The sequence below is a fragment of the Cynocephalus volans genome, chromosome 2, assembly GCF_027409185.1.
Source record: "Cynocephalus volans isolate mCynVol1 chromosome 2, mCynVol1.pri, whole genome shotgun sequence".
In the NCBI taxonomy this organism is placed as follows: Eukaryota; Metazoa; Chordata; class Mammalia; order Dermoptera; family Cynocephalidae; genus Cynocephalus; species Cynocephalus volans.
In genome coordinates this window covers 61,664,109-61,689,718 of record NC_084461.1, presented here as the reverse complement: position 1 = coordinate 61,689,718, position 25,610 = coordinate 61,664,109, and the positions used below count along the sequence as shown (strand labels likewise).

Here is a 25,610-nt window from a genome sequence, read left to right as displayed (position 1 = left end):
CCCTCTCCCTGTACCAGTACAGCCAGGGGCTGGGTACAAGACAGGGATGCTTCAGCAGGGGTCCTCTCTTAAGCAGATAATGATTTGAGAGCAATTAGGATCATATTTAGACACCAAAGCCTATTTCTCTTGCTTGCACCCAAGAACTATGGCTGAGGCACTCTGCAGCTTCTTTCTTTCATACAATTTCCCTAGGCAAATCGGCCATTCTACCCAGGGTGGCAACTCAGTATCCCCTGAGCACCATGTATGTACTTCTACCCTGTGCCACCTTCCTGGAAAATACAGGGCACAAGTGCCCTGACAGAGGTATGCATGGGTCAGGAATGCCAAACCCGGTCCAGGCGCTCAGTGTGAGCAGTGGTGGAAGCCCAGAGGAGGAGACTAGACATTGTGCTGAATCTTGAAGGATGAATACAAGTTAGCGAAACTAACAGGAAAAACAGAGGGGACTGGTGAAGGAAGGCACATTCTAGCACACACACTGAGAACACATTAAACTATGTGCAGTATTTGAAATTCCTTCCATATAGCTGTGTGCAAGTTACAAGGGGGCAAGGGCGGTGACTAGAGATGTAACCAATGGTCCACTCACTTGGCACCTTGCATGCTGTGCTAATGATCTCAGTCTCCATCCTGAAATTAAGGGGAGAGCTTAGAAGAAGTGTAAGCATAGATCCTCAGAATGCTAAAAGAGATCAAAATTCTGTTATCTGTAATTGGCTGTTTGAAATTCCTGATACTCACTCTTAATATACTTATTCACCTCCGTAAAATACAATGTAATATTAAGGCAAGACACTTGCTTTAAACTCATTCCAAAATAATTTAATTTTGTACATACAGCACCCAAAAATCAACCCCACTACATTCCTGAGCAAAGGAGGAAATAGAAGTAGCTGCAGTTCATCCAAGTTTCAGGTTGAGAAGAGAACCAAGGCAAGAAAGAGCCATGTACACCTGGATTAGGGCTCCCGGCTCTGCCTCTAACTGGAGGTGTGACTTGGACAAGTTAATTAACCTTTTTGAGCTTCAATTTCCTTATCTGTAGGAAATGGACCTATTGATAACAACAGCTATGAGATTGTTAGGGTGATGAAATCAAATGTGTGACATTAACTACATGCTGACACCATCCTTTTCTTTCCAGAAGCAGTTCCTCTAACAATGAAAGATGTATCCCTTGCACCCTGAGGCATCACTGAAAAACCAATGGGTCTGGAGTGCAGAGATCTGGGTTCCTACATCTGCCATTTCCTAACTGAGTGACCCTGAGAGGTCACTGAACCACTTGGAGCTCGATTCCCCCATCTCTAAAATGGCGATAATAATCATCTGCCCACTCCTGGACAGGTAAGGATTAAATGAGATTCATGGAAACTTTAAAGGATTCCAGATACATGAAATATTATTATTATTACCAAGTATTTGTGTACTTATGAATGACCTTCTTGGAGAGATATTTCTGACACCACCTTTGAATTTCCAGTTCGACCACTTTCCTCATGTCACTCATAAACCTACAAAGAGTCTTTATGGCTTATTATGCCTCTCAAATTGTTTGGCTTCCAGCACACCTTCATGTGGCCCCACCCTCCTAGCTTTCTAATGCTATTTCCTTCTGCTACCCCAAATGTGCACACTGTCCCTCTCGTGGTCCACACTCACTCCCACTCCTGCGCTCTTGTTCATACTGTTGCTCCTGCCTAAAGCACCCATCCCTCATACCCTCTCTCTCTCTAAATGGGTACATCCTAAAACCCAACTCACTTCACCTCCTCCATGAAGCCCTCCTTGATTACTCCAGCAATAAGAATTCTCTCCTAGTCCTGAACTCCTAAACAAACTTTCAGTTGATATTATAAAACTTTACTAACATCTCTAATTATTTACTTTCTGCCAGTATTTTTCTTCTCAGCTAGATAATAAGCTTCTCGAGGGAAAAGATCATATTGTCTTTTATATCTTCCATTTCTAGCACTTCAGACTAGTTAATACAACACAGGGGAGGAGAATATGGCCTGGAGGTTTCTCAAACCACTTTGCAACTAAACTTTCATCTTCAATTCACATCCACAAACATTTGACAAGCACTTATTCTGCACTTGATGCCAAAGGCAACCAAGATGAGCAGGAGAGTCCCCCAGGTCTTACAGGCTTGAGAAGCAGACAACAGAGCATGGGAGACTGGGGCCCACGATGGCTGCAGCCCCAGCTTCTAACTCAGACTTTCCACTTACAATCATAGTGAAAACACAAAATTGCTTCTTCCCTTACTGTGATCGAACCATAAATTCAAAGATGTATGTACTTCACAAGTTATGAAATGAGAAAAATGTTAGAAATAACCTAAAAATCCCATATTGAGAATAATGCAGTAATAGAAAAATTTCATGCAGTCACTGAAAATGATCATTTTTGAACGATATTTAATAGGATAAAAAAATCAGTAACATAAAAGTGAAAAATAAATCTCAGCAAAACAACAACAAGCTATTCTTGACTGCAGGTTTACAATACACCAGGCCCTATATGGCAACACATCATAAAGCAACAGCAACAGGGGTAACTCAGGTGAGACCTTTAACATCCCCCATAATGTCTACCAGCATCCCCCAAATAAGACTAAGTAAAACAACATGTGTGGTTTCAAAACAAGATCTCTCCTCCTATGCAACTGCTTTCCCTCCGTCCTTGCTATCTAGAAAATCTGGAGTTGCCTCTTAACATACCATCATTTATTCTGCACAACAGTCCATAGAATGTTATTATTCCCATTTTATGGATGAGAAAACAGACTGGGGGCCCAGAGTCACAGACTAAAACATGGCCAAGCTGGGAATTAAACCCAAGTCTATTTCACTCCAGAGCTCATTACCTGGACCATACCACCAAGAGCATTTTCTGTCCCCTCCTTCTTAGGCCCAACCAAATTTAGCAGACTGTTAAAGCCCCATGTACATAAATAGACAAGGGCTGCACTCTTGTGAAATTTTACACAATTCAAGCTCTTGTTTTAACTCTCTTAAAAATCTTAGAACTAATTGTAGCATTTATCTTTTGAAAGTATTTTGGTCTCTCAGAGTCTCTTCTATTACATTCCTCCAAGCACTAATGATCAAGACATGTTTATACAGACAAGCTTTTCATTTGGATGTACCAGAAGCCTAGGTATACAGGTAACTTACATCATTAGAACACATCTCTCAGGTTGTGAATGGGCCAGATCCCAATGCTTGTAAGTGGATTATTCACAGCTCCACAACAACCCTACATGCTATGGAAGACCAGCCTACGAGAGCCACTTTAACTCTTGTACTGACCCATGAGTATTGTCCTAAGCATCATGTTTAGCCATGTTTCACAGGAGAGTCAGGTTCCCATTTAGAAGTCCAAGAACTTACTTCCTCCTGCTACAACCCTGGAGGTAGGATTCCATGCTTCTCCCCACACTGAGCCATGGAAACCGGGCCACCTCAATTCAGATGAGAAGGAAGGCCTGGGTATGGGCTGCAACAGGGTGGAGAGAGGGACCCTGAGGGTTCCGCATCGGTGTGGTCTGCCCCCTCCGCCTTTTGCTGCAGAGGAACCCAAGGCTCATACATCAGTCCCCTTTCCCTGCCATCACCCATGAGTCAGCCCACCTTTTCTTTCACTTCCTGGGCAGCTGTGGAACAGATTTCTGTCCCAGTTTCTCCATCACCCTGCTATGATTCCTCAAGCAAGCACATATTCCCTCCTGATGTTTTTCAGGCACTTTTTCTGCTGGTAACAAGTAGAAACACACAATAGAAATAACGAACAAGAGTTGCCTCCAAATTTCTAAAAGGTCACACTAAAACAGTGTAATGAAATAAAATTAACTTGGAACCAAAGAGCAAGTCCAAGTATGTGGTCCTCACTTTATTTTACTCACTAGGAGTAACTTCTTGTCTCTGAGCTCCAGTTTCCTGATCAGTAAAACCAGAATGCTGAACTACCTCATGGCTACTGCTCCTTAATCTTAAAGAGAGTCACAATGAAAGCTCTCCTGATTCTCACAATGTAAATGAGTCTGATGTTTTGGGCCCCTCTTTGCTTTACCAACAAATCATCGTTGTTCCAAAAAGCCTCATCCAAACCTTCTTCAACTCTTTCTATTCTAGATCAGGTGTTCCTGGGCCCCTCTCCCTGTCCTCCACCCCATCCCTTTCCCAACAGCACCACCACCAAAAAATACATATGTGAAAGAGAAAAAAAAAAAAAGTGATATTTAAGACACAAGACCATCCAAATAATGGTTAAGCCCAAGATTTAGACTGAGACATGGGTGTCAATCCAGTTTAGCAACTCATTAGCCTGTGATCCTAGGCAAGCCACTTAGTGTATGCTTCTGCTTCCTCATCTATAAAATGGGGATAACAATGCCTATTTCATAAGGTAGTTGTAAGGATAAATACATATTCTTAGCAACACATATCGTAGCATATCAAGAGTCTGGCACATGCACACATTACAACACCATTATAGTAATGGTGGTGGCAGTGATTACTGCTACAAATATTACTTCCCTGAAGAATGACACAGCCTGAGTGAAGTGAGACTCTTCCCCAGAAGATGGTCAACCTATGAAACTCATCCCCAGGGCCACTCGTGACAGGGAGAAGACAAGCTTCTATTTGTAGGGGGCTTGAGAGATGGGAATGGGGGGGGCTGCTGATGAAAAGGGGGAGGAGCCAGGCAGTCCTGTGCTTCTGTCCTTCCTCTCACCCCACATCTCACCACTCTCCGTTCTCAAGAAAGAAGGGCCATTACATCATGACATCTTATAGGCCAACCCAGGAAAAGCATCCCTGCAGCCACCTCACTACGAGGGATATAAGACCAGCATGTGAGAGACAGCAACGCCAGTAACTTCTAGAATTTAATTTGCTTAGGGAACACTCAGTCATCCATTTGAAGAGAAGCTGCATTCATGTTTAATTTAATTCCAGGAATCATTATGTTTTGCTGACTTGTTGACTTCTGGTAATACTGTGTTTCACATGTAAAATATTATCCCCTGCCTTCATCTTCTAACAGCAACAGATTCATAATCATATTTCCTGGAAATGGCATATTTCCCCAAGGACTGAACAAGAGCTCTCAATGTAAGGGTTCCACGCAAACAGCTCCATCCTGTTCTTTCACGGTGCAGAGATATCCTCCACAGAAGCAAGATTCAATATTTCAGGGAAAATATGAATTTTCTGGACACTGGACATATTATTTTCCAAACATTACTTGTGGAACCAGAGACCTGCACTTATATGAGGATGTGAATGTCAACTAAATGCATCTCTGAAAGTGAGTTAATGGCAAGTTCACCAAATAAAATCAAAGTAAATCCATCCCCCCCAAGAACAATATTATGACTTTTGATACATAAGAGGGAAACAAGCTGAATAATTTTATGAAATTATCCCCATTCAATTACTTCATTCACTCACTCAACTAACAATTATCAGATAATTAAAATGTGCCAAATACTGGAAAAAGACCAGGAGAAAAGATAACTCAATCTTTGTCTTTAAGATGTTCAATCAAATGGGAATGACAGACTAAAAACAGATAATTATATGCATAATGTGTCAGGGGCAACACCTAGTAGTAGGATCAAATTGGGATAGATGGGAGCATAGACTGGTTAAGAGGAGATAGAACAGAGACTCAGCTGACCCTCGATATCCATTGTACCAAATCATGTCATTAACAGCTTCCCAGTGCTTAAATATTATACCAGAATCTAATCAAAGATGCAGATTTCAAGTTGGCATTTATGTGGCTATCCAACGATCACAGGCATCCACAGCTCAAACCAGGGGAAGGCATATGCCAGGAGGAGGGACAGGAGAGGGAAAAGGAAGGAAGAAAAAATTAGTCAAAATCACAAGATTATAAGACACTGCTGAAACTCTCCAGGCTCTTATCAGAAAAAAAAAAAAAGTGGGAAAAATAAAAATGCACAAGAGGGCTGTCCTGTTAGCTCAGTCACTTAGAGTGTGGTGCTGATAATACCAAGGTCCAGGGTTCAATCCCCGTACCAGCCAGCCACCAGAAAAAAAAGAAAAATACATAAGACTTCCAGGGGGAAATGGAGAATTAAAAGAAATCAAAGCTATTAAAAGAATTTAAATCAAAACTTTTGTACAAAATGGCTCTTTCTTACCTTCTACATTATTTTATTACAACACATCTCAAATGCCTTAGAATTCTTCATTTTCTCTAATTTCTATTATTGTGTTTTCTGAGGATCACACATATCAAGAAATAATTCCAGTTTTGTTAAAATTAAACCCAGTCAAAATGAGATTGAAATTCATAGTGAATAATTTCCTTTTACTACTCTAAACCACTGGTGTATGCTATTTTTGCAGAACTCACATATTCACTTTGCCTATTTTTAAGGAAGCAACCTGAGAAGAAATTCTATTGCTTCTGAATTTCAAAAAAATGCTAGTGATTGGGAATCCTAACCCAATTATGTAAACACCTTTAAAGATGACCCTGAGCAAGTTGCTTAAATTCTCTGAGCTCCAGTTTCTACATCTTTAAAAAATGATGATTAAATCTGACCCAAATTCCTACCTCCCAGAACTGTTGAGGATTAAATGAGATGTTAATAGGAGCCCTCTATAAACTGTAAAAGGATATACAAATTTTATTTCCTTAAACTGAATAAATTTTGCAAGACTACTAAAATCTTTTTCTTGTATGAGCAGCAAACAATAATTAACCAAGATTTTCATAAAAAGCTTTCTAGGCAAAAATAATCTAGTCCAGTGGAGTTTACAGATTCCCAGGTCCAACCTGCCAGAGATTCTAATCAGAGTGGTCTCAGGGCCCATGAATTTGTATTTCCAAGTCCTCCCCAGGTGGTTCTAATAACTAGCTAGATTTGGGACCCACTACTCTACCTAAGCTAGAAAGCACCATCCCAGATCACTGACCCTTTCAGCACACACTAACTCAGATGGCTGGAGTTTGTGGCTGTGGGTCTAATCCATTCATGCAGCTTAACTGAGAGCACCCAGTTTGCATGAAACACAGAGGTAGGTGTTGGGACCCTGTAGTCTAGTGGGGAGATAGATACAAGATGACACACATAAGAGATGACAACAAGGTTCAGTAAGTGCCATGATGGAAGTGGATGCAGGCACTACAGGTGAAATCTGACCCAGACTCTAGGAGTCCTGAAGAACAGAGCTAGCCAGGTTTTTGCAGGAAAGAGAGAGTGAAAGAAAAAGGAGTGGTGAGCAGAAGACAAAGGAGGTACAGAGGCAGAAAAGCAAGTGAGGTATGTTCAAGGAGCTCCTGGAGAGCCGTTCAGCAGGAGGGAAGGTCAGAGAGGCAGACAGGTGCCAGACCGTGAAGGGTCTGGAGGGCTGCAGATTACCCGGACCTAGGGAAGGATTCTAAGCAGAAAACCGACATGCTCAGGTTCTCAGGTTTGTATTTTAGAAACTTCACTGACACAGAGAGGAGTATGGATGGTGTACAAAAAACAAACTTTTCCTCTGCTCTCACACCACAGCATTCAACACAGTAGACTTCTGTAACCAAATGTGTGTGGAGGGTGAGGAGGTCCCCCTACTCTAAGCAAGCAATATCTCAATTCAATTCTGACACTATCTACCTGGAGATAGTGTCAGATCCCACAGTTGAGGGCTCAGCCCAAAAAGACAGCCTCCTATTTCAGATGCCAATCAAACTAATAGGCCGTCATCTATACATCTGTCCAATCAGCTATAAATTGGTATTTCCACAACCCCTTCCTCAGGCTTGATTAATTTGCTAGGATGGTTCACAGAACTTGGGGAAACGCTTACTTATATTTACTGGTTTATTATAAAGGATATTACAAAGGATACTGATGAACAGCCGGATGGAAGAGATGCATGGGGCAAGGTATAGGGGAAGGGCTGAGAGCTTCGGTGGCTGCTCTGGTCATACCACCCTCCAGGAACCTCCACGTGTTCAGCTAACTGGAGCTCTCAGAACCCAGTCCTTTTGGGTTTTTAATGAAGGCTTCCTCATCTAGGCATGATTGATTAAATCACTGGCCACTGGTGAGCACCTTAACCTTCAGCCCCTTTCTCTTCCCAGGAGGTTGGGGATGAGGCTGAAAGTCAGAAACCTCTAATCCTGCCTTGGTCTTTCCAGAGACCAGCCCCCATCCTGAAGCTACTACCTAGGGGCAGCCAGCCACCAGTCAGCTCATTAGCATATGAAAGACACGCTAATCACTCCGGAGATTCCAAGGATTTTAGGAGTTGTATGCCACGAAAGGAGATGAAGACCATATATATATTTCACAAAATCACAGGTGGTGTTGGGGTGGGAGGAGAATGCAAACAGGTAGAGGGGACCCTGGAAACAGGGACTGTAGTTAGGAAGCCATTACAGTAACCCAGAGAAATAGTGAAACCTGATATAAAGATGGACATAGTTGAGACCACCAGATAGATTCCACAGAAATTAAATAGGGGTCTGCTAGTTTAAATGCTTACCTATAACCGAGATTCTCACTAACTTTGCAGATGACACATGATGGAAAGATATAGGAACTACATTTAGAGTGATCCTAACAGTGGCACAGCTAGTGTAATTTATTTTTCCTGAAAGGGGGATTTGTGATCTAATAAAATGCCTCACTAATGCTTTTTCTCAAGTGGCCTTATATGCCAGCTAAATAATGAGAGAAAATAAGAACAGTGTCTTTGTAGCCGTGAGCACAAAACCAGAGATTCCTACCAGAACATGGCCACTCATTCGTGCCTTTTCTTACACAACAGGCCTCTCTGAGACTTTCTTCCCCTAATTTGAATCATCTCCACATTTTTCTTACACATTACTAAATGCAGAAATGCTAAATTGACAAAGAGACTGAGCAGCCAGTGATACCAACTGATCATATTCACTACTTTCCCACATGTATATGTACAACAATAGCAAATCTATGCCGTAAATAACTTTCTACAAATGGAGCTATAGTTTTAGGTTTTATATTTACATATCATTTAAACATTCGAAAGTGTTTCCATCTATAACTTCATTTGATTGGCAAACTATCCAATTTCATCTAGAGGGCTGGATTATCTCCACTTCATGGATGAGGAAACTGGGAATACAAAACACTCATCTAAAGTTAAACTAGGTTTGTATCCCCAATGTCAAGTTTAATTTTTAGCCACTAAGAACAATTGCATTTTAAAAATTTTATTCTAATCAAAACATAATTGATTATACATATATTTGTGGGGTACAGAGCTGAATATCAATACCTGTGTATAATATGTAATGATCAAATCAGGATAACTAGTATATTCATCGTTACAGAAATGTGATCATTCTTTGTGACCCTTAACCAATTTCTTGATAACCCCCTCCCCCTCTCTTTCCCACCTCTAGTAACCACAGTTCTAGAACAACTACATTTTAGGCAAAAGTGACCTGTTAATAAATCCTTAGCTGGCTTGTAGAGATAATAACTTCTTTTTTTACTTCTGTTAACATTAGTAATACAGAAGAAAGTGCTTAAACAGAGTAGGTGATCATTTGATCTCCACTGGCGAAAATTTTTTTGGCACTACAAATATCGATGCTCTGCCAAACTGATAGTTAAATGGCATTCTGATGCAAGATACATGAAATATACTTAATAAGCCTGTTTAACTTTCTTACGGGCTTTTTGCTGTTTATATATTGCTCATAGAATCACAGAAGGTGACAGATGAGGAAACTGAGGACTGGGGTACCAGTATCACTGGCTTATGGCCAGGCACCTGTCTGATCCCTGCAAGAGGAATGCAGAGAAGAATCAGGAAGAGAGTTGGGAAAAGGAGCAGGAGCCCAGACTGGAAGTGTCCACCCCAGGCCAAGCTTGTCACCTTCTCTCTTTCCCCGGTCACACACTAGATAGTACTAATTTTCCAGGCTTACCATTTTCAAGAATGCTAGCTATTTCCTACGTGTGCGTCTCACCTTAACCACATTCTGGTTTTGACATTAATCTCTGTTAAGAATATAATACAATACAAAAAGGGACACTCACTTTACTCTTGACATTTATTAAGTTATTGATTGATCTGCTAATACAAATTTTTTTCTATACAATTTGTTATTCCTAAATAAGAAAATGAAAAAGTACGAATGTGAAAAACATAATATAGAAAGTTGGTTTTCTTAGGCACAGTTAAAAGCTTATACTGAAGTGAGTGACAGGACTGCCTCTAATTGCATAAATGTCAGCCACTACAAAGATGTCTTAAAATCTATTTATAGTCTTCAATGTTATATGGGATACACTATAATGCAATATACCTTTATTTATTTATTTTTTTTTTAAAAGATGACCGGTGAGGGGATCTTAACCCTTGGCTTGGTGTTGTCAGCACCACGCTCAGCCAGTGAGCTAACCGGCCATCCCTATATGGGATCCGAACCCGGGGCCTTGGTGTTATCAGCACCACACTCTCCCCAGTGAGCCACGGGCCGGGCCTGCAATATACCTTTAAATGTCTAGTGATGTAAGGCTCACTATCTATACTATGTAATCTTACATTACAAAAATCGGAAGACTTCTAATAGAAGAAACCACTATCCTTTCTCATTAGAAGAAATTATCTACCGTATGCTTGTACTTAAAATGCAATAATTCCATATTCAATAAAAAAAAGTAAGGGGGGGCTGAGCCCGTGGCGCACTCGGGAGAGTGCGGCGCTGGAAGAGCGGCGACGCTCCCGCCGCAGGTTGGGATCCTGTATGGGAATGGCCGGTACACTCACTGGCTGAGTGCCGGTCACGAAAAAGACAAAAAAAAAAAAAAAAAAAAAAGTAAGGGATATATACCAAAACCTTATCCTACCAAAGATGGAAAGTAATTAGTAAATCACTAGATTTATTTATTTTTTTGGCAACTCACCAGTCCAGGGATCTGAACCCTCTACTTTGGTATTATAACACCATTCTCTAACCAACTGAGCTAAAGGGCCAGCCCCCTAGTAAATCACTAGATTTAAATCATACACAAAAATATGACAAACTATAAAATAAAAGGCTTTGGCTGATAACTCACTGATAAAATCAATAGAATTTACAAAGTGTTTTTATTATGGTAAAATTTATATAAATTTACAGTTATGATATATGTACACACACACTTTTTTTTTTTACCACTCAGAAATATAGTGACCCAAATATCCAAAGGCAAACACACAAATGTTCCCAACAGCTGCACAAGTTACTGAACTAATTACAAATGTTTCTTTTCACACATCCCTGCAACTTAATTTAGAAAAAGGAAATTTATAATCTGCTTTATTTCAAGGTAGCTCATGTTCATTGTAAAAAAAAAGTTTTTGTTTAATTATATATATACATACACACAGAAAAAATAGAAAATGAAAATCCTCCCTAATCTCACCATAGATGACTGAATGAACAATGAACAATACTTCATGTAAGTTTGGCCTTAGATGTGGTCAACAGGCACGTTTTAAAACCTACTCTGCAAAATCCTACGTGCCGGGGCCATGAAGATCTGTTCACCAGACAAAGGCTTCCTGGCTGGACATTATCAGTTTTCAAAATAGCTGCTCATTCTCTCTTCCCTATAATAAACCTTAGATTCACATACAAACAAACGTGCACTAGCTACTGTAAAGAAGAGAGAAAAGGAAAAGGAACTGTGAAAGTGCATCAGTGGGGAAACCAACCACATATTTGGAATTCTATAGGAGTAAGTTAACAAGAAGAAAACAGGCACCTGGTAGAAAAGAATTTTAAGGAAATTATTGAGACATGATCCACTTCCTGTGAAAACAACACATGAAGTGGTGATTCATTCAATTAGTATCTTCTAAATATTGTGCAACTTTAAACGCTCCATGAGTTTAATGATATTCGACTGTGGCACAGAAGTCTATTTTTTAATTTTAAGTACTAAGCTGTTTAAATCACCCTGCCCTCAAAAGTAATAAAAACCAGCATGTACTCACTGTATTCACAACAGTACTCTTCAGTGTCACTAAGGCAAGATAATGCACTATGATTTACCTTCCCTAGTTTAGTTTGGCTTAAGCTGTAGCTTTCACTGTAATTCAAAGTTGTGGGGTGCTTAGTCCTGAAATGGAGAGCTATCCCCCAAGTAGAAACATTAGAATCAGTTCGCTGTTGACATATCAGAAGGAACACCAAGACCTTTATCAAACATTTCTAAAACTCTGTTACATTGCTTCAATTCTCAACTGTCTATAGTTAGAAAATATATACATATTAACTAGGCTTTTTAACACACATTTAAGATGTAAAGTCATTACAGGCATATTGCCAAAATAAACAATACAAATTAGAATACATACAAAAGAATAGTCTTTTCTCTTTAATAACATCCAAGTTTCCCTCCCCCTCAAATCGCTACTGTAAATGTTTAACTTATTTATAAGCCCAACTTTTGCAATGATTTTTAAACTATTAGCAATAAGTAATTATGTAAGTCCAAAAAATAAAAGTTTTAAAGTAAATGCAAGAGTTTCTAGTTGAATTCTAACATCGAAAAGATAATCACTCCAATTACATTTATGAACTAAAATGAAAGGATGCAGATTTTCATTAAAATGACTATTTCTTAAATTTACTTCTGTTTTTATAAAATTACAGAAGCAGATAAATATTTGCAATTTAGATTACATTTAGAACCCCATAACAGGAGAAAAAACTAAACAATAATTTGATCCGTATTATATCAGGGAGCCATGCCTGGCATAATAGGGATCAAATTATCGTTTCGATTTTTCGTTTTTAAGAAAAATGCCTTCACTGGGGCTGCTGAGTGCACCCTGTCCAAACCATCTCCACATCACAATATATTTATTGGCTTTCATGGCGACTGATTTGGTAGCACTGAGGGCTCCTCAAGACATACTTCTAAGCCTCTCATCTCTGAACCTCCAGAACCCAGTATATATCTGCCTCACAGTAATTACAACCAAACTCAACTCAATGAAGGCTCCAAAATCAAATAGAACTCCCAAAACTCCCTGGAGTAGAAAAGCTTTGGAAAGAATTCCTGGATGATAAGAGGGTTTAAAGTCCCTACACCCAGCAAGTAAAACCCAAATAGAATAATGCCCAGTGTCCAAATGACCAACATAATAGAATATCTTTATCTTGAAGTTCTGTGAGAGGTAGAGGGATGCTATGCCTTAAAATGACACATTTTTATAAGCCCAAGCTTGTTTTCTTTAAAGTTTCTACTCAGGAATGACTTGAAATACTAGAGATTTTAGAGATCTGCTATACTGTTTTGAAAAACAAAATTGTAAAATGAAACAAGAAACACCAAGTTTCTTGAAAGAAAGAGAAGAAAGGTAGGAAAAGAGAAAGAAAGGGAGAGGAGTAAGAGAGAAAATGAACCATTATAAATGTTCTTATTTTAGCTGAAAATTGTTATTTATAAAAGATGCCATACATGTCAGGGCATATTCTCTATCCAGCCTAAATGAAGTTAGGTACATTAAGTTCTATCTGCTAAAATGAAATACCCATTTTTAGTCATCTCAGAATTCAATTAAAAATAATTACTAGATTTTTACTGGCTGATTCCACCTCACTGCTAATGAAGTATTCTGACAACAATAACACAAGCTGCCAAGGCAGGATAATCTCAGAGTATTAGCAATCATTTCTCCCTGTAAAGATGACACACGGAAGTACCATCTTCAAGCCCAACTTCCTGAACCATCTAGGTGCTACCAGTCAAGTGTCTGAAAGCACTCTGGGAACCAAGCATTATGCTACTAATTCAAGGAAGGCTTAAGACACCATTCTTACCTCCACAGAAACACAGAACTTGAGAGATGGGACACATCTTGGAAATGGCTGGCCCTGACCCTTTGGGTTTCAAATGAAGTCACCAGGACCCAGAGAGGTGACATGACCCACCGAATATATCAGTGGCAATGCTAAGATTTCATCCCAAATTCTGCTTCTGGTCCAATCTTTGCTACACCCAGACTCAGAGTGTTTTTAAAACCTTCTTTCTGTACACAGTCTACTACTTAACTACAATAAATAGTACAAACCATAAGCAATCATGTCCAACTCACACTAAAAAAGACTGCTTTTAAATTCCTTTAAATCCAGACTACTACTTCTAATTTCTGCTGCTGCTTAACAGCACAAAGGTGCAAAACATCTGATAAAGTTTCTTGCCATGAATGTGAAAAAAAATTCTTACTCTTTTCAATACAAAAAAAAGAAAAATCATTGTGATAAACCAGTATCCAAATTACAATTAGCATTCCTATCAAGATGAGATTTTCCTTAAACTGTTCACGGTAAAGTTGAATTTTCCCTAGCTCAGCCCTATTTTTGTGAGACAAGTAAGCCAAGTGAGAAGTTAATTTGGGACTTTCTGTAGATATGAAGAAGATAACCTAGAGTGCTCCTTTCTACTGTTAAACAACCTAAGTTATCTATTGGTGAAATCTTTAACACCTTCTTACGTAAGATTTTAAAGCATTTTTATAAGAAGGCTAAAAACCCAAGGACAGAGACCTTTGTCTCATAGTAAACAAATTTCTGTCTAAATTGGAACCCTTTGAACTAAAACATCAAAGATTCCTTGACACTGTTTTATTGTCAATAAGCAAGCTGATGGTCTGATGGTCAAATGGTAGAAGAAAACTATCCACAAGTATTTTATATAACAATTTAGTATGACAAGAAACATACAACTTAAGAGAAATACTTCTATTTTACTCCCCTCTAAGAATCCATCAGTTAAAACTCTATTAAAGCATGGGTGATAGGTTCTGCACATTGTCCTTTGCCTCCAAAAATAGGGAGTGACCAGCAGGAAACCTGCTAAACCTTACAGGCTGTAATAACTGGTATAAAAGCAACTTCCAGAAATCTATCCCTGAGAACTTTTGACAAGTTGCAAAGTTGATAAATCCATGAAAGGCAACACTTAAGAGTTAGATGAGCTGCTTCTTATACATAAAGGTGGAAGTCTGATAATAAAAGGGAGAGAGATTACACTGTCCCATAGAATGACAAACACAGACCTTAATTCCCCCACCACTCTACCCCACCCAAATTTCACCTCCACCAAACTTTATTTACAGTCAGTGAAATCACTGCCTAAAGAAATCATCACCCTTCATAGAAATGCCCAAAGACCTCCCATTTGTAAAGGATATTGATTCTGTGGAGATACAGAGAGATTATTACATTCATTCAGCTCAAAATTAAAGCCAGACCTCCCCATCCCTAGGTTTGTGCTGTTTTACCCTCACACAAACGATTAAAAAAAAAAAGGCTTTGTTTTTACCCTCAGCTCTGCCCCTTTTTAAAAAGAAATATGAGGGAGTCATGCTCTTAAGAGTTGTGTCAGACAGATTAAAGGCCCCAATAACCTCAGGTTGTCAAAATCTAAGGATAATAAGATTTTATTTCCACTTATTTTTTTAAGACAGAACATCAAGGCAGGAATAGCCAGGTCTGCTTGGGCTGGTGACAGAATGTAGAAGACTGATAAAGATGTGAGGAGAACGCCTCTATATCTACTTACATTTTGTCTACTCTTGGAGGGCAATGATTTTCCAGTTAAAGAGGAGAGAAGGAACATCTCTAAGTGGGAAAGTCAATTGTAAGAGAGCATCAAGCTGCTCTGAATAAGTTCCAGGCTAGTGGGCATGCCAGGATAGGAAAGAATCCAGGGAGATTTCCTAACCATAATCCATCAGGAACTGTGGAGCATGATGGAGAGAATTTTCAAAAAGATGGAGTCTGCAAATTATAGACAGGTGTTTTACATTGATCCTGCACAAGATCCTAAAGCAGATTATTAAAGGCTAGTGCATAAGCACCTCGAAGAGGAAGCAGTGGCTACTTGAAGCCAGTGTGGGTTCCCCAAGAATATGTCACCTGAGAATAACCCCATTTCATTATGTGGGGATGAGTTACTAGACTGCTAAATACAGAGTTAGATATAGTATATATCCATAGGACAGATGGAGGATTAAGAATCGGATGCTGGTACAAATAAGTAGTAATTAGCTGACCATCTCTACCTGAAACTGATAAACATCAATCTGAAGTGAAATTTATATAAACACACCAAATCGCTCTGCCCTACACCTCAGCCCAGATAATAATTTTATTATTTCCTTAAGGCATTAAACAAATGTGTATCAAACCTGTGGATAACTTGAAACTAAAAGGGTTAGTGAATATGATAAATTTATAAACAATCTAAAAGACTTCGAAAGGCTAGAACCAATGGTCAAATACAGGAAAACAGATTTAAGAGAGATAAATACTAAATTCTATTCATGGGACTGAAAAACCAATTGCACAAGTCCATGAATGAGGAGCTACGGCTCAGCAGAGCAGCAACTTGTGTGAAAAGAAACTTTGTAATTTTGAGATGACTGTGAACATGGAGAATCAAGAGCACTGTTTAGAAGTACCGTAATTGTTAAGGCATTGTTTACTGAGGTATTATTCTATCTTAGTTCTGTGCTAAGCACACAGACTATCCTGTTTGAGTCCTTATAACAACATTATGAGAGAAATAGATTAAAACTGAGGCTAAAAATTTAGGTGACTTGTCCAGGGAAGTGGCAAAGCTGTGAGTCTCCCCAAGCCTATCTGATCTGCAGCTGCTAATATTACCCATGAGGTTTCACTCCTCTCCTAGAAGAAAGGGGGTCTCCGTGAGGGTGGTGATGGTTCTACTGTGCTCTACACTGTCAGACGGCATCTGGAAGAACTACACTTGAAGAAGAATATAGCAAATTGGAGTATGTTCAATATTCAGGGTGGTAAGAGGATTCAAAATAATGTTACTTAACAAGGGCTAAAGAAACCAATTTTTCTTTTCTAACCTCAACAAAAGAAGGCTTGACGGTAGAGATAGTACTTAATTTTCAAAAATGTAAGGGCTATCATATTAAGAGAAATTGTTCAGAATGGCCTCCAAGCAGCAGAACTATGATGAATTTAGTATAAGGGAGAATTGTTTTCAAAAGCCTAAGCTTTACAAAGATAGGCTGTAGTATCTTTATGGTTATGAGTTCCTCATCACTTAAAGTATTCAAGAACAGACTGGTCAACCATTTGGAGGTATGCTATAGAGAGGAAACATGCAGCTGATAGAGACTAAAAAAAAAACCTTTCAGATTTTTCAATTCAAAGACTCAGATTCTATTTAAGAATTTCATTCATTTCCCCATATAGAATGATACAGTTTCCTCAGAGAGGTACGTGGAATTTCCCATTTACATCTGGGAAGGACTAGCCATCTACTTCCTAAGCAACCTTTACCTTCCTTCCACTGTATCCAAGTATTTTTCAATGCAATCCACACCTGACCCACAGGAAAACAGCATCACTAGTCCTTGCAGTGATGCTATAAACTAGAAGGACTTGAGATGACAGTTAAGTAAAATATCAAAGTTAACCAACCAACATACTTATATTCTGTTTTGAGCACCCTACAAAGTAGCCTAAATCAGGGTCCCTGCCATTAACGGACTTACAGTCAGGTTGGAAAGCTGAGACACACTCAGGAACCCAAGGGCAGGTGGCAAGTGATAAATGAGAGGTACCAGCAATAGGGTGATAGGAGTTCAGAAGGAAAGCAGCTCGGTTGCTGCTAAGTAAGTCAAAGGTTTCAGAGTGGTTTGAGCTGGGCTTTGAGGACTGCAATAGATTTTAGCTTGGGAGAAAAAGGGGCCTACCCTGAACAAAGTCAAAGAAGTTAGAAATATACAGCATATTCTATAGGCGGTTACTATTCCTGGCTAATGGAAGTGGAGGGTTTACAAGGGGTGACAGCAAGGGACAAATGACACACAATACCATAAAAGGAACACCATGAGAAATTGCTGGTGTTACCCTTTCCTTGGACGCTATGGGATGCAGAATGCCAGAAACACCTAAAGGTTAGGAAAGTAGTTATCAAACCCAGCTGTGTATCGGAATCACCTTTTTAAAAAGATGATGCCGGATCCACCTGAGACAGTCTGAACCCAGGTGGTTCCAATGAACCACCAGGCTTGAAATCCTGGGTTAGGAACTCAAAATAAATAACCCATAGTTTCATTAATCACTGAGCACCCCTTATCTTTTGAAACTCTAATACTTGGCCATAGAGCAATCCAGGAGGCTGGTGGAACAAGGAAAGGAGGACAACTGTTGACAAAGAACCAAGTGACAATGCATAGACAATAAACAAGGGTCATTAGGGGAGGAAAGACAGAAGTTTGCCCCAGAGTGACTTTGCCTAAACCATCTAGCCCAATGAAAACTTCTTGAGCTTCACCATATTTAGAAGTCCTCAATGAGACCTCCTGTGCCCCGTGGAAATTTTTATCATGAAATTACAAAACAATCAGTCCACTTATTTCTTGTCTTTCCAGAGCTACCCCACCCCTCTTCCACATGGGGGCTCCTCAGAAGAAAAGGACCAAGGTAGCCCTATGACCTACACACGTGGGATCTGGACTTTCATGTCTGAAATCTCTCTGGACTAAGTCCAAGAAGATAACTCCAAGTCATTTCAACCTGGTGACTGGTAATCAAGGAGAGATAAGGTAATAGCAGTAATAGCTCGTCATGCCTTCAAATGCTTACAACTGCCTGATGCAAGCATAATACTGACCCCATGGACAGTACATTTCTGACAGTGTTCACCAAGACAGGAAAGGCTGAATTGACAAATGCCCTCCTCACTTTCAGATTTCATGACTGTATAGAATGTTAAAACTGGGATGTTCTTAGAGATCACCAAGTCTAATCCTTTCCATTTTACTGGATGAGGAAATTGAGACCAGAGAGGGTTCCTTCTACCCCATAGTCACACAGCTGGGGCATCACATTTCCTGCCTCAAACTCTCAGCCTGGGGTGATTTCCTCCTAGATCACAGTGACATCTCATCGCATTCTGAAACCTGCAAAACCTGCTAAAGCTAACACTGTTTTTAAATGGTTATATTCCATTTGCTATAAATATAACCTCCAACATTTTCTGGCACTTACTGTCTCCCAGGCACTACAACAAGTGCTCTCCGTAAATTAAATCAGTAAATCCTCACAACAATTTGTGAAGATTACTGTAATTATTCCCATTTTACAAATGGAAAACCTGAGTTACAGAGAGGTCACACAGCCAGGACAAAGCTAGCACTATCTAACCCAGACAGTCTGGCTCCAAAGTCCACACTCTAAACCACTTTGTTTGAGTTTATGAAATATAATTTCTTTAAATTATAAAATGATGGGAGAAAAGGAATAAGTCTTTAGCACAAAGTGCATGGTCACCAGTTCAAAAATGAATTTAAGAGCTAATCCATAAATTCTGTTAATATATGTAATATATCTCTTGATCATCTACTATGGGTCTTCAAAAAGTTCATGAAAAAAATGCATATTATGAAAAAAAAACTATGCATGGAATTTCAAAACATTTTGCACCAAAATAAACTCGTACTAACTTGTTATAACATATCTGAACAGGATCTAGTTGAAGACACGAAAAAGATAAGACATCAGTTTGAAAAGAGACCCTATCAGAGCAACATGAATTTTGCTAAAATTGAAGCAAGAACATACATCAAATTGATGGTGAACCTTGAGTGGAAGAACGGTGAAATCATTGATGCTTTATAAAAAAAACCAGAAAAGCTTCACCAGAAAGTCCTCCTCCACCACAACAATGCTACTGCTCCTTCCTCTCATCAAACAAGGGCAATTTTGCAAGTTTCAATGGAAAATCATTAGGCATCCACTTCACAGTCCTGATTTGGCTCCTTCTGACTTCTTTTTGTTTCCTAATCATTTTTTGGTTTTTGTTTTTGTTTTTCTCTTTTTGGCAGCTGGCCAGTACAGGGATCTGAACCCCTGACCTTCATGTTATAAGGCTGCACTCTAACCAACCGAGCTAACCAGCCAGCCCTTTTGTTTCATAATCTTAAAAAATCTTTAAAGGGCACCCATTTTTCTTCAGTTAATTATGTAAAAAAGACTGCATTGCCATGTTTAAATTTCCAGATCTTTAAAAAATTCCCTCAGATCTTTAGGAATGGACTGAATGGCTGGTATTATTGCTTACAAAAGTGTCTTGAACTTGATGGAGCTTATGTTAAAAATAAAGTTTATATTTTTTTATTTTTATCTTTTAATTTCATTTTCCACAAACTTTTTGAAGTTCCCTCATATTTACTGAGGAATTTAAGTTAATGTCAATGTGCATATTTGAAGGAAATATATAAAGCATATAAACATTTTAAAAATATATTTTTAATAAGGCAAAATTACCATGTGCACAGAAATCAAGCTAAGCCTGCCACCTGAAATAGGCAGGATGTTATCTGCATGCAGGTTTTGGAAGAGTCTGTTCTGGACCAGCTACTATGGAAAGCAAAGGTACTGTTACTGATCTCTGCCTGTGCTGATCTTTGCTTATACATTTTCTTCTGTTCTTAACGGAACATCACTTTTATGTTAACTTTCTATAGAAATCAAACTACAAATTATTAATAACTGAGAAAGAGATTAAACTAAAACAAGAAAAAACACCTTTGAAAATTAATAAAAATACATTTTTGATTAAAGTGTTCAAAACCAACCTCACTGGAACAAATGCCTGATATTCAATTATACTACTTTTTTACTTTCCCTCTTATTAAAAATGATGTCAAATCTCATTATCTTAGTTATCCAGAAGAAACAGACCAGGAGCAGTAATGGTACAAATAAGCAAATTACAATTGTGCCTAAGATCAAATTTCAAGGGAAAAATTGAAGTCAATTAAGAAGATGCACTATCATATAAAAAAGTTACATGACTTATTTTACCAACCAAGTGTCTTAATGTAGAGTGTGCAAAAGTCCACTCTGAAAATGCAACAGATCCTAAAAACCCTAAAGCCAGACAAGTGTCGCCTTAGACATGAAATCCACAGTCCAGAGAATTAAAGCAAAGAACAGTACCAGGTTCATACTGGCCCTCAATAGATATTTGTTGAATGAATGTTAATGAAGAAAATGTTAACAGACAGAAAGGTGCATTATAGAGACTGTCAAAATGGCAAAACAGCAGAGTGGCATTGCTTTGAGCTTTTGAGAATTTTGAGAATTTCTTAATACCATGATAATAACAAAAGAACTAAGAATCATGGAGACTAGACAAAATGAAAGAGTACCATCCAATCAGGGCAAAATGCTGTATGATACAGGACCTGACCTACACTTCCAAAGCAAGAAAAATATCTCTAAGTCCAGCTTTGCCTAAGTAAGAGATCTGGACTCAAGTCCTACAGGGTGGCTTAATATTTATAGTAAAACTCTAACCTGGGAAAATTCCCTTAATTTGGTGCATTTCAAATGTAACATTGTTTTTAATTTAGCACCCTCAGTAGGTGTTGCCCAGTTTGACCCACTTCTTCATAATAAATCTCATTTAAGGTAATATATCATATAGCTACTCTGCTCCACTAAAAGCAACATAAATACAAATGCAATTAGACAAAACCTACATAAACCAGATCTGTCATATCTGATCAGTAAATTAAGGCATAATAAAATTATAGTCAACCTGGGAGTTTGAGAGTAATTTAGTCTCTGTTTGGTACAATCCTGGCCATCCCCCAGTAGTAAAGAGTTTTCCAACATTTATATCATAAATCTTTCTTCTTGGGAGTCAGCACTTCGTTATAAATTCTGGCAGGACTTGAAGTTAGAAGTGAGTACCAAATACAGTGGTGACCAATTTGGTACAGAATGCTTAACATAAAAGTAATAGTATATTCTGCTATTTGTTTTAATACCTACTTAGAACACAATTCCTTTTCTCACATGGCATACCAAAAGAGGTCATGTATCAGAACTCACCTGAAATTCCTGCCCAATTTAAGTCTTAGCCAGGAGTAGTTTCTCATAAGAACACAATAAGAAAATATTCCGAACTCTTCTGCAGTACTCACATGATTTAAAAAAGAAAAGAAAAAGGTGTGAAACCCAAGTGGGGCCCCTGATGAAATTTTGTAGAACCTTAGTTACCAACTACTATTTTCTTCTTTACCTTTAAGTGTTTTTAAACAGCTTAAAGGACAGACGGGTACTTCAGAGGAAAGTCTAATGACACACCTGTTACATAACCTGTTCTTGGTTGGCCAGATTATATGGTTTTGATAAGAAAGAAAACAGTCAAATCAGGACAAACACTGATTCTCTGTTCTCCATTCTCCCATCAGCAAGGACACTCATCTGAGTCACACACTCAATAGCTAGCTCTGTGCCTCAGTTTCCCTAACCACTAAATATAAGATCTGATGCTATCCACATTCCTATTTGATCAAAGTTAACGAGCACAATAATCACATATAAAGTCCACATCAGAACATTACAGTGAAATACTATGTCGTATTAAACATTCCAAAGGCTTTTGCAGAATTCATCTCTTTTCCTCCAAATACCTCTAAGGGGTTCGCTTGGCCATTCGTTAACCAAGACTAGGCAAATACCTATGAGAACGTGTATACAAAAACCCAGGACAGATATATAGAAACCTTCCCAAGTGAAGTTATGACTGCTCCTGGATTGTCATGAGCAAAGTGGATTCCACAGAACCTAACAAGGACAGGTCTTCGATTTGCTTTTGCTGTAAAAACAGGATTTCGTTTACTCTAATTGCTTCAGGGCCTAGGAACATAAGATAACAACGCTTCAGAAAACCAGGGGTTCCATGGGAACCCAAATGATCAGTTCTTTATAAATGGCTTATTTTTTTTCCTATTATTTGCCCAGTTGGCGTGGATCCGGTGGTAAACCTCCATAACTCCGGGTCTACGGAGATTTGTCAAGACCCAGGCAGAGGTCAAGGAGAGAGAAGCTGCGCAAACACAGATGTTGCCGCCTTTCCTAGACCTACCCATCTGTAAGCACTAGGGGGGACGCTTTGGGTTCCTAGAGATGGATTCTCTCTTGAAAATCTAACTGGTGTCTAGGAAACCAGAGCTGGGTTTCCAGAGTGGCCCGAGCACCCAGCTTCCACACAGCCCTCGACAGGAGAGGACGCGCTCTCGGCCAAGCATAATAGGCCTGTCATTTTGACCCTTGGGAAACTTGAAGCACGGGAAGGTGAGGGTACCACCACCCACATTCCAGGTATTTCAGGGAAAGCAAATCCATAAAATAAAAGCTGTGCCATAGAATTCTGACCGCCCCTCCCAATCAATACAACTATACAGATGCCTCTATAATAAGCACAGCAAATGTCACCACACGAAATAAATGTTAGTGCCTGTGTCCTGAGCTTGCGCTTAGTCTGCACTCTGTGGTCCTGGCCCCGCCAAGGACCTCAACCCCGGAGCAGAGGCACTGATGGAAAGGGTGGACCCCAGCTTTCTAGTCTCTCCCTTCTCCACCGCAGGAGTGCCATTTATTTCCCCGGCTCCTGAAAGGTCACTGGCTGGGCTTCCACCATCCCATCCCCGTCCCCAGAGAGCAGCCGGCGGGGGCGAGAAGGGTGGCCTCCCTCTTCTCGGTGCGCTCCCGGCCGCGCTGCCCCAGTGACCCCGCGCTCCGCAGCTGCCGCCGCCGCCGCCGCCCCGGGCTCTGCAGCGCTTGCACTTGTTGCCGTCCCCGAGGGGCCGGGAGGCGGCGCCCAGCCCTCGCGCCGCCCAGTCCGCAGCAGCACCCCCTTCTCCAGGTCCGCTGACCCCCGCGTCCCCGTGGACCCTGGAGAAAGTAGCCCCGCGGTTGCAAACTCACATGGACAAACTTTTCCACCCAGGGCTGCCGGGAGACGCGGAGGATGGAGCCCCAAAGAGCATTTACCTGAAGCTGTGGCCCCGCAACCTCCGGAGCCCAGGCGAGGCGCTGCCCCCCGCGCCCTGCCCGAGGGCGCCCCCGGCCCGCCGCCGCCCGCAGCCGGGAAGGATCTCCCCGGAGCTGCCAACGCCCGGCGGCCGCGGTGCGGCTGCGGCCAGGGCGGAGGGGGCGGAGCCGCGGCCGCGCTCCCGGGCCGGGCTGGCTGCGCCCGCCGCTGGTGCCGCCCCGGCTCCCCCCGCGTCTCCGCTGCCACTGGATCCCCGGCCTGCCCACCTCCCGGGCGGCTCGCTGCGGCCGCATCACATGGTGGGGCCCGCCCGCGCGCCCCACCCCACCTCGGCTCCAGGAGGAAACCTGAGGCTGCCCCGACTGCGCTGTCTCCGCCAGCCCCCTCCCGCCGCGGGGCGGAGGCCGGTCGCCTCGGCTGCACTCCCCGGCGTGGAGCTCCGGGACTCGCGGGGGCCGGCCGGACCTGCGGGCCCACAGGAGGGCCAGGTTGCGCCCTGGTGGCGCCCTCGCGCCCCTGGCCCCCACGCCTTGGTGCCGCCCGAGGCAGGAGCTGGCCTGCCCGCTGGTGAGAGGAGTTGTGCCAGGCCGGAGGGAGGCTCGGGCTGTCCTCAGCCAAAAGCCACTACTCCCGTGACATAATACGGCCCCCGTCTATTACAATAGGAAGTATTATTTAAAAACCAGCAGACGCCCTCTTGTTTCATGAGGCTCATGTTCTCCTGGCCCAGAGCTTTACACGCTGCTATTCCCTTCGCGTTTATGCATGCAAGTGGCAAATAGTCGTTCTAATTCATAAGCTGTCATGGAAACCATAACCGCTTTTGCGATGAACAGTGTCAAGAGGACTCCCTTATTCTCCAACACGCTTATTCAACTTAGAACTAATCACAACCCCAAGTGTAGAAGTCTCTCCATCAGCCAGGCCTTCATAAATCAGACTTAAGACAATTATTGCAGCTTTAAAGGTAAAATTCCGGATTTGACTTTTCTGTAATTGCTTTGATTCTTTGTTTTTCCTGTGAAGACTGGCCGCTGACAGAACCAGGACAGGGGTGTGGCCCGAGGAAGCTGACCACCAAGGCACCAAGCCAGAAAGGAGCACTCCTGCCCAGCTGCCACCACCCCCTCTCCTGGGCCTTGGCCATTTCTGCTTCCCTTCCCGCCCCCTCCTTCTCCAGTCCACCTTGCTGATACAGAGACTGAGGTTAGAAAAGACCATACTGTTCCAAGGCAAATGTTGCCACCTGGCCTTGATAAAGGGACCTGACCTCCTGACCCGGGCTGTCGTCCCAGCTGATTCTACCCCCCAAGGCTGTGAACCCAAGGCCTGGTCTCAAGGACTGCCATGAAGAAAAATAAATTCCTGCCCATCGACAGGACTTAAAGGTACCCAAGATAAAAAATATAAGCAACGATATTCTTTTCAAAAATAAAAAAGATTTCCAATTCAAAAATGTCTACTGGAGATGAACTGAAACAAAAACGGTTTCCAAACTCTGGTGAGCAAAAACGTGGATGTGTTTGAGGCCTTTCATTCTCCTTTTTCACGTCACTAGTGTTGAATCTTTGTGTATTTTCTTTCTTTTCTTTTCATTTTTAAATTAATTCTGTCATGTATGGAGGTAGAAAACAGCAAGAAAATGTGTGAAGAGGAACAGTATTATCAGAAGTTACCCCCAAACCCTTCCCCACTAAAAAGAAACAAACCAGCGACACTAACAATTGTGAAACTCTCACCA

At 40.9% G+C, this 25,610-nt stretch overlaps 1 protein-coding gene across 6 annotated transcripts in view; it reads right to left on the bottom strand.

The window, feature by feature from the left end:
• ARHGEF28 (Rho guanine nucleotide exchange factor 28) overlaps nt 1-23,970 on the bottom strand; it is a 298,642-nt gene extending 274,672 nt beyond the window's left edge. For 4 of the 6 annotated variants that reach the window (XM_063085732.1, XM_063085736.1, XM_063085735.1 and 1 more), the window contains exon 1: nt 23,869-23,948. The gene's annotated coding sequence lies outside the window, so the exon portion shown is untranslated. Of the gene's footprint in view, nt 1-23,802; nt 23,845-23,868 lie in introns of those variants that run through there. The other 2 variants (XM_063085738.1, XM_063085733.1) reach the window with 2 other exon arrangements.
• Between the last annotated feature and the right edge of the window lie 1,640 nt (nt 23,971-25,610).